This window comes from Dermacentor silvarum, chromosome 7 (genome assembly GCF_013339745.2).
Source record: "Dermacentor silvarum isolate Dsil-2018 chromosome 7, BIME_Dsil_1.4, whole genome shotgun sequence".
In the NCBI taxonomy this organism is placed as follows: Eukaryota; Metazoa; Arthropoda; class Arachnida; order Ixodida; family Ixodidae; genus Dermacentor; species Dermacentor silvarum.
This window is the reverse complement of record NC_051160.1, coordinates 187,296,728-187,305,665: the sequence shown is the minus strand read 5'-3', so window position 1 is coordinate 187,305,665 and position 8,938 is coordinate 187,296,728. Positions and strand designations below refer to the sequence as shown.

Genomic DNA, 8,938 nt, shown 5'->3' with positions numbered 1-8,938 from the left:
ATCCTCGTCTCTTGTAGCCCATTGTTTTCCTTATGGCGTGAAGGCTCTTCGCTGGAACATATCTTGCGTGCGTGTGCGCGCGCATGTGAGTGCAGGCGTTTTAACATCTGGAACAGCAGTGCTGTTCGCTATACAACAAGGAGCTGCTGTGTTTGGTCACTACATAAACCATTGTCTGTTGACTGCGAAGGAAGGATGACATAAAAGTATGTACTGGACCTTTATACAGAGGATTTCTTTTCTGAGTGCATTGTAAAAAGCGGGCACGTCAGTTCATTTAACTACATGAAATAGTGCAGAAGCAGCATTACATCCATGCAGAAGCAATAAGAGCGACTGTGACCGGAGTGGCTTGGTTAGTGTGCTTAAAGCCATTCTCCAAAGCAGCTATGCATCGAAAGTTCCGATGCTTAAACATACTTTATATGGTATTGTTGCTGGCTCTATTGCTAATCGCAAATGTTCTATGTCAAGCGGGAGGTCGTGTTCACAAAAAGAAGGCAAGTATGCAAGATGACTCTCTCTATGAGTAAGCAACACTAAGAGAATCGTGTCGTAGGCCGTGCGTTTTATTTTGAGCAAACCGTTGATTAAAAACTGTCTAGAGCGATAGCTTATTTATTGATTTTCTAGTTTCGTCTTGCACGTGTTTATTATCAAGGACAATACGTTTCAAATTCTGCTGATGGGTGACTCCTCCCACGATTTCAATCACACATTCTTTCTAGGACATAATTAAAATCTTGTTCAAATTTTCAGATCCTGAAAGATTTAAATAGTGAATTCATTAGCAAACAAATAATAAAAACACTTGCTGTCAATTAAGTAATTACTAACAATTAATAAAAACGGTGCTATTAGAAAGTGCACTCTTTACTTTCTCTTAGTGTGTAAAACAAGGTGTAGATATGCGTATATGTGCGCGTAAATAACATAAGTTTTAAGCACTACAGCAAAACGTGAGTGTATTACATCAAATCCTTCCACGAAATGTCTGACCATAGAGCCGATACCGAAAGTACACAGCCGACCATACCGAAAGTAGGCTTACTCTAAACTACGAATGTATCTGGCTGATGTTACACACCTTGATATGCTTTTTACATACAACTGTTGACAACTAATAACACGTAAATTTGTGTAAGAGGTGCCGAAAACGTGTGAACGGCATTTCTAGGAAACATTCACTTGAACTAAAATTAAAAATATATATACGCGGAGTAGCGTTTGCATTTTTTAAATCTGGGCTTCACTCTTTATTAGGTGTTATAAAGCACCTCTTATAAATTGGCAGAATTCGGCCGTCTTGCGCTCGATGCAGTACTTAAAGGCTAGTTTTAGCGCTTGTGTGTTCCTAGACTGTAGGAGTGCAGTAACCAGCCAGCAAATTGGGCCCGTATTCACAAAAATAAACGCAATTATGCTTCTTTATTGACCAGCATTCTGGAGCTTACCAGTTGGGATACCCACCGATGGGTGGACGCTTTTATTGACAATATGCTTGATAGCCGCGCGCGCCGTTCTATTGACTGAGTGCCTTCCACAGAAAGCGAAATTGAAGGAAATTCCTTTCGTGGTCAAAGGCGTTCTTTCACATAAAAAAAATGTCAGGGTGCTGGCACGTTCATTTGGTGTAAAGTTCAGCACAAATGGCGTACCCTCCAAAAATGAAAGTTCCTGTAACGGCAGTCAACAGAATAAAATGTATGCGAATCCAATATCTGTAGGAATCAGTTTGTGCGAAGGTTTCATTTTTGTTGGAGGAACGCTTTTCGTCTTTAGCACTCATCCGGAACTATACAGCCCGTAAACAAGCTGGGCACATTTTCACCGTGAAATACCTCGCTCAACATGAATTGGCGATGCTCGAACATTTGCATCTCACGTATGGCAGCGGCGGAATGGCAGTGACGGAATGACTGCGACGCCATGACTTAGGCGGCCTGGCCATGCCGCCATGGCAATGACCCAATAATAAGGACACCATTACAATGCAATTATAACAATCATGTAACGGCACCCTCCACATAACTAACGAGTGACGACGCTTGAATAGCGATGGTGCAACAAGCGGGACCGCATGACCATAGCTGCATGACGACGACAGAAAGACAATTATATCGCTACAATGGAAATATTACTGCGGTTTCACAATAACCGCGTGATACCGGAATGATGACGACGGAACGGTTTGATGTTGGAGGTTTGGAGCTTATTACGATTTTGACAATACAAGATTGCCATGGCGCCGGAGCAAACGGCGAGACTAGACTATGCACGCCTGTCTAGGGTCCTGGCGCCACGAGCACAGCAGACAACAGTGCAAAAAATATCTATACATATATACACATAATAGACACACACACACACACACACACACACACACACATATACACACATATATATATATATATATATACGAATGATACAATTATACGTACAATAAATCAATACAACACAATAAGTATAACTAATGCAACTGAAGAAATCAACTTAGGTATAGAAAGATGCAGAAAGGCCAAAGCCAAATGGAAGCAAAACGTCTTGCAACACATGACAAGATATCAGTTGAAAAGGAGGATAATGAATGAGAAAACAGGAGTCAATTGTCGAGAAAAGACAGTTTACATTTCTTTCTGAATATTGAAATGGTTGAAGAATCTTGCGTAATATCAAATAAAGCATGCTCATCATTACGTAAATGAGGAATCTGCCACTCTAAAAGCTGATTGCCGTAGTTTGTTCTCGTTTTTACCTTAATAAAGTTCCTAGCTTTTAAGGAGTAATTAGTTGTGGTATTAGTGTATCCAGAAAAAAGTTCTCACGATTACTTATGAACTCTAAAATGCATTTTTGGATTACTATTGTTTATATAGACTACTGGCATTCAAAATATTGTCCTGGGGAAAGTACTCAGAGCTGTGTTCGCACATCGGTAGGTTATGAATTATACGAACACACCTTTTCTGCAATCTGAATAAAGTTTCCATGTTAGCTTTAGAAGTGACGCCCCAGATAAGTAGACAATAGTGGAATCTAGAATAAATAGTAGAAAAGTAGAGCTGACGCTTCAATTTTGAAGGTAATATCGTGCGATGCTTATTCATCATACCGATTATTTGTGCTATGCTACGTTTATTATACCTCACGTGATGCGTCAACCGTAGATTTTCATGGAAGAGTACACACAAGAACTTGTACTGGGAAACCCTTTCAAGTGGTTGCGATTGAAATATTAAAGAATATTCGAGCTTAACTGGCTTGTTAATAGGAGTAAAAACAATATGCTTTGTTTTTTTACCATTTAGGCTCAGTTGATTAGCTGATAACCACATTGAAAGGGAATTTCACCAGCTGTTCATAAGAAGAATTAGAATAGAGATGTTATCAGAGGAGAAAAAAAAACGTTTGTATCTTCGGCATATAATATAATATCGGGTGTTTCAGGTATTGCCACGATATCATTGATATAAAGCAGGAACATCGTAAAACCTAAAATAGAACCCTGTGGGACAGCCCTACCTAATATCTGCTAAATCGGATTTTATGCTGTTGATTTCCACAAATTGGGAGCGGTGTGGTAGAGAGTTACGCAGTAAATCTAGCGAAGTGCCTCTGATTCCATAAAAGGGTAATTTAGAAAAAAGTATGTCAAGAACAATTGAATGAAATGCTTTATTAAAGTCCAAAATTGTGCCTATTGTGTATTGTTGGTTTTCTATATTGGCAACTATTTTATTTCAGTATCATTATGATGGTGTCACGGTGATAGCTTATTGATTATGGCACGACTACTATGTAATGATGGCCACACCTCAACGACACCGTGGCGACGAAGAAAGGACGAGGATTTTATAATGAATAGCATGACCGAAGACGACGGAACAATGACGATGGCATAGCAGCGACAAGATTTCTTTTACTCTTTAATTTACGATGGTTTTGTCGGTGATTAAAAGCCATGAAAGCGGGGTTCCTAACAGAGGCATAGCAGAAAATATCCTCTTCGACGACTACTTTTCGAATATGCTTCAATAATCAGTATGCTTCGCATACCAAATGAAAAGTGAACGAAATCAAAAAGAGGCATTAAATTGCTGCATAAGTTATCTCGTGCTTTTTTGTTCCGGTAAGCCAGCGTATGTTAACTGCTAGAAAAGTTTGCAGATATACAGAGCAAGAAAAATATAACATATTTTAGCAGCTGTGTTTGCATGCCAGTTCAAATGCAGGAAATGTCTAGATAATATAGGAAAAAGTGTGCCTCAAAGAACGGATCCTATAAGGGCGGGTATTGAAATGATTGCAGATCCGACTTTATGACGAGCGCTGCAGTCCAATAAAGGAGTGCAAGTTTGGAATGTGCTGCCGAAAACATCGCCGAATAGCAACTTGTCATCCAAAAGCACGGTATGGCAAAGCCTGCTCAACTGATACAGTGAAGGGAATCTATAAGGAACACTGCGATTGTGCCTACGGTCAAGGTAGGATGACACTCTTTTTAATACGGCAAACGTGCGCTGTTTTACCGCTCGAAATGGGTACTACTGCGTCGTCTGTGCTGAGATTGCCGGAATCGGAGAACCTGAATCATGTTCACAACGAATATATTGAACCAAGTGTGTCAAATTTGTTCAAATCAAACAATAGAATATTGATATACTTGCTTCTAGCAAACGTAAAGCAACATATTACGTAATGCTTGTTATTGTTTCAGGCTGCAAAATCAGCGTTCAGTAATATTAGAGAGCAATTCTTAGGTGCTTAACTTGCACGATCCTGCACATATCAGACAAACGAATGTATTGTTATTTTAATTGAAATATTTTGTTTGGTAAAGAAAATTTGGCGCACTACTACTTTGCAAGAAAAATAATTGTTTTAAAAATCTCACTGCACCTAAGCACTTTTTTTGCACCTAAGCAATTTTTTTTACCGTTAACATGCGCATTTAGAATTAAAAGCAGTCCTTTAGCGAAAAAAATTCAGTGCCATTTTACTCTGTGAATCTGGATGACCAACAAAGCTGTGCACGTCGTGATTGACCGTTGCTCCAGTGAAACGTTCCAAGTTTGCGGGATCGGGGCCACATGCACGGTTGTCATTTATATTTGCCTCGCGGTCCCGGTGAGCATTACGCTTACGCTTAGCGTTCGTAGCCCGCTCATCGTCGGTGGTCTCCTTCCACCGCCGCCACGGCCATTCCCTTTTCTGTTCACGCCGTCGTTCTTGGTAGGCGCGCTGTTCTACAGACCGTACAACACGCGGCCTATGCAAATTCTACTTCATCTTCTTTCTGGGGTTTAACGTGCCGAAACCAATTGTGATTATGAGGCACGCCGTAGTGGAGAGCTCCGGATTAATTTTGACCACCTGAGGTTCGTTAACGGGCACTACAACGCAAGCACACGGGTGTCTTGCATTTAGCCTCCATCGAAATGCGGCCGCCTCGGCCAGGATACACATTTCACCGTCAAAGCAGAACTGAGGAAAGGAGCCTACGTAGAGCATGACGTCAGGAGACAGAAGACACTCAGATTGGTAGGCACTAGTTTGAATACGCGGGATGGCGTACACGTGTATTGTGCGAACGTAGACATGGCCAACGCGGGTCAAAGCGCAGTATCTTTTCTTATCAGCTTAATATTTGACACGGGTTGTATTCACACGCAAGATAATAAACTTATTTTTGCAAGTTGGCGGAGTGCTTGAAGCCTGCTTCACCTCCGTCGCGGGTCGGCCTGATATTGCACTGTCCTCCGGATTATTGGTCTACGGACATCGATCCGGAAACTAGCCATGAACAGCTTCGCTGTAAAAAAATAAAATAAGGAAACCATGTCAATAATAAGCATCTCCCCAAAATAATCGTTTTGTTTATTGGTACTTGTGTGCGTGCTTATTTCATTGTGGACGAAACACAAATCTTTTTTCCTTTCTTTTGCAGGGATTTGCGTCAACGGCATATGCATATAAGAAAGTGTGAGACACTATGTTATTCCATACAATTTTTTCTTTCAAAAGCTAGTAAATGGTAATCTAGAATTTGTACGAGCACTTTATGTATATATATATATATTGTAATGCGGTTTATTGACAACTCAGAAACACGACCCTCTCAGTCAAGCGTCAGACACCGAGAGCGCGAGCCCATCTGCGTCTGGCGGGCTGATGATGATAGTGCGTCTATAAGGCGCGCCAGTTTTCTTCCCTACAACTGCCCCCTGGAGAAGAAGGAGCCATCCTGGCGGCTCCAGGAAAGGAGAGGACAATGGGGTCGTAATAGGGTTTAAGCCTCTGGACGTGCACTGTCTTGCGTCCACGACGCCACAAGTCAGTAGATGGCGTTAGCGGCTCGACGACGTAGTTGACTGGCGTCGTCTGTTGTACGACGCGGTAGGGACCGTGGTATTGAGCGAGGAGTTTAGAGGATAGACCAGGGGTGCTTGAAGGTATCCACAGCCAGACTAGTGAGTCCGGCTGGTAGGTGCAGGGAGGTCGGTCATCATGGCGACGGAATTTTCGGAGACTCTGGTCTTCCGCCGTGAACGAACGGGCCAGCTGATGGCATTCCTCGGCATACTTGGAGGCTTCAGACAGAGGCGTGCACTCTGATAGGTCCATCCGGTAGGGGAGAATGGTGTCGAGCGTACAGGTAGGTTCACGGCCATATACGGGAAAGAATGGCGAAAATCCTGTTGTGGCCTGTGAAGCGGTGTTATAGGCGTACGTAACATATGGCAAAACAAGGTCCCAGTTAGTATCATCCGATGTAATGTACATGGATAGCATGTCGCCCAAAGTACGATTGAACCGCGGATGATAAGCTGTAGTGGTGCGATGGACGGTATGGCACGTGGTCAGAAGGGCGTTAATAACTTCGGAAAGAAGCGCACGCCCTCTGTCACTCAGAAGTTCCCGCGGTGCACCATGACACAGTATGAAGTGATGCAGGAGGAAGGACGCATTGTCGCGGGCTCTCGCTGTTTGCAGTGCCGCAGTTTCTGCATAGCGGGTGAGGTGGTCGACAGCGACAATTATCCAGAGATTTCCAGCTGATAAATAAAAGAAACTCTCCAACTGAAAATAAAATATTAATCTGGCAATGGAACTGCAGAGGTTTCAGAAAGCAAAAGGCGCCGCTGTTGCAGCTATTTGGAAAGGAACCTAGACCACCTGATATAATCATGGTGCAGGAATCAAACGGGATAACAACCATACCAGGATACCAACTATTTCAGCAACCCAGTAATGAAAGGGAATGTAGGAAGGAGACAAATAACATTTACGCAGCAGGCATGACTGTAACTTACGTTAAGAATGAATTAGCGGCGGTACAGCTCGACACGGCAGGGGGCAATACAGAAGAGCAAGAGTACGTAACGTTAAAGTGCAGAATCCCGAAGAACACACAGGAAATAATTTTCATAAATGCGCACTGTCTTCCTAACAAGCCAAATAACAACATTCAGTGGCTCGAAAAACGCTTAAGGGGCCTCCAAAGTACACCATTCTCTTAGCAGGGGACTTCAACAGTCCAAGTAAAGCTTGGGGATATGACTGGTCGGCACCGAATGGCAGAAAGTTAGAATGCGTTATGAATAACGTACAGTTTACTCTGTTAAATGATACCACGATTGCTACTAGAACCGGCAACAGTGTCGAGAAAGACACGAAACCGGACTTAACATGGTTCAGAGGACCCATGAATGCTGTGTGGGAGAACAGCCTAGAGAATATGGGTAGCGATAATTATATACGTACAACGCAGTTTATAGTGAAAAAAGGACGAACTGAAAACAGAACTTTTAGTAAAACAAAGATTACTAAATGGGATGGTATGCGAGCTCAACTATTACAGAGAGACCCAGGGGACGACTTAGATACTTGGGTAGAAGATATCAAATCTGTGTACAAAAAGACCACTAAGGAAATAGGGAGAGATGAAGATCACCCCTATGTTGACTCCCATCTCTTAAACCTCTGGGACAAGCGCCACAGGTTAATCAACAAACACGAAAAGAATAAATTAAACCAAGCATTACGCAAAACGATTCAAAGAGTCACAATAGAAGCACAAGAATATGCCCAGGAATAAGCCAACGAGAACTGGCTTGAAACCTGTGATGAGCTTAACGGACAGCTGCATACCCCGAAGGTTTGGCAAATATTGAGGACCCTTCTAGGCCAGGCAAAACCAAGGCACGCGATAACTAAACTACATATGTTGGAAAATAAAAATGCAGAGGAGCTCGCTGTAGAATTTTTGCATACCCTTTTTCCAATCAAAAGCGACGATCATCCCTTACCAGATTACGACGAGTACGGTAACGACAATGCCCAAGGCATCAACTCGCCTTTTTCCCTTCGTGAATTACATGCCGCCATGTAGTGCTTAAAACAGAACACTGCCCCTGGAGCAGATGGAATCGCGTATACGCAATGTTAAGAAATTTGCCATATAATTATCAAGAGGCTCTGCTGGAATATATAAACAAAGCATGGGAACAAGGAGTAATTCCAAAGCAATGGAAGGAGGCAGTAGTAATAGCAATTCCTAAGACAGGAAAACCATCCGACAACATATCCAATTTTAGGCCCATGTTATTAACCTCCTGTATAGGAAAATTAATGGAGAAGATGGTTTTAGAACGTCTTGAGTGGCACCTGGAAGGCCTTCAACTTTTACCCGAGACAATGATAGGCTTCAGAAAACATGTTAGCACTCAGGACGCTATGCTGAGGGTCAAAAACCAGGTGTTCGATTTACCAAGTACAGCTCAGCTAAGAAAAATCGTAGGGGTCGATATGCAACGAGCTTTTGATTGTGTCACTCACCGCGCAATTCTAGAAAACCTCAAGGCGACTAAATCTGGGCCTAGAGTACACAACTATGTTAAGAACTCCCTGAGTGAAAGGACGGTTAAAGTGAAACTTG

The 8,938-nt window shown here is 42.5% G+C and overlaps 1 long non-coding RNA gene and 1 other non-coding gene across 2 annotated transcripts; both read left to right on the top strand.

The window, feature by feature from the left end:
- Positions 1 to 282: 282 nt before the first annotated feature.
- LOC125946599 (uncharacterized) lies at positions 283 to 6,045 on the top strand. The gene is made up of 3 exons (XR_007467688.1): positions 283 to 529; positions 4,310 to 4,484; positions 5,948 to 6,045. It is a non-coding gene; the product is annotated as an uncharacterized LOC125946599 (long non-coding RNA).
- Positions 5,599 to 5,781, top strand: LOC119459777 (U2 spliceosomal RNA). The gene has a single exon (XR_005193803.1). It is a non-coding gene; the product is annotated as a U2 spliceosomal RNA (small nuclear RNA).
- Positions 6,046 to 8,938: the final 2,893 nt, after the last annotated feature.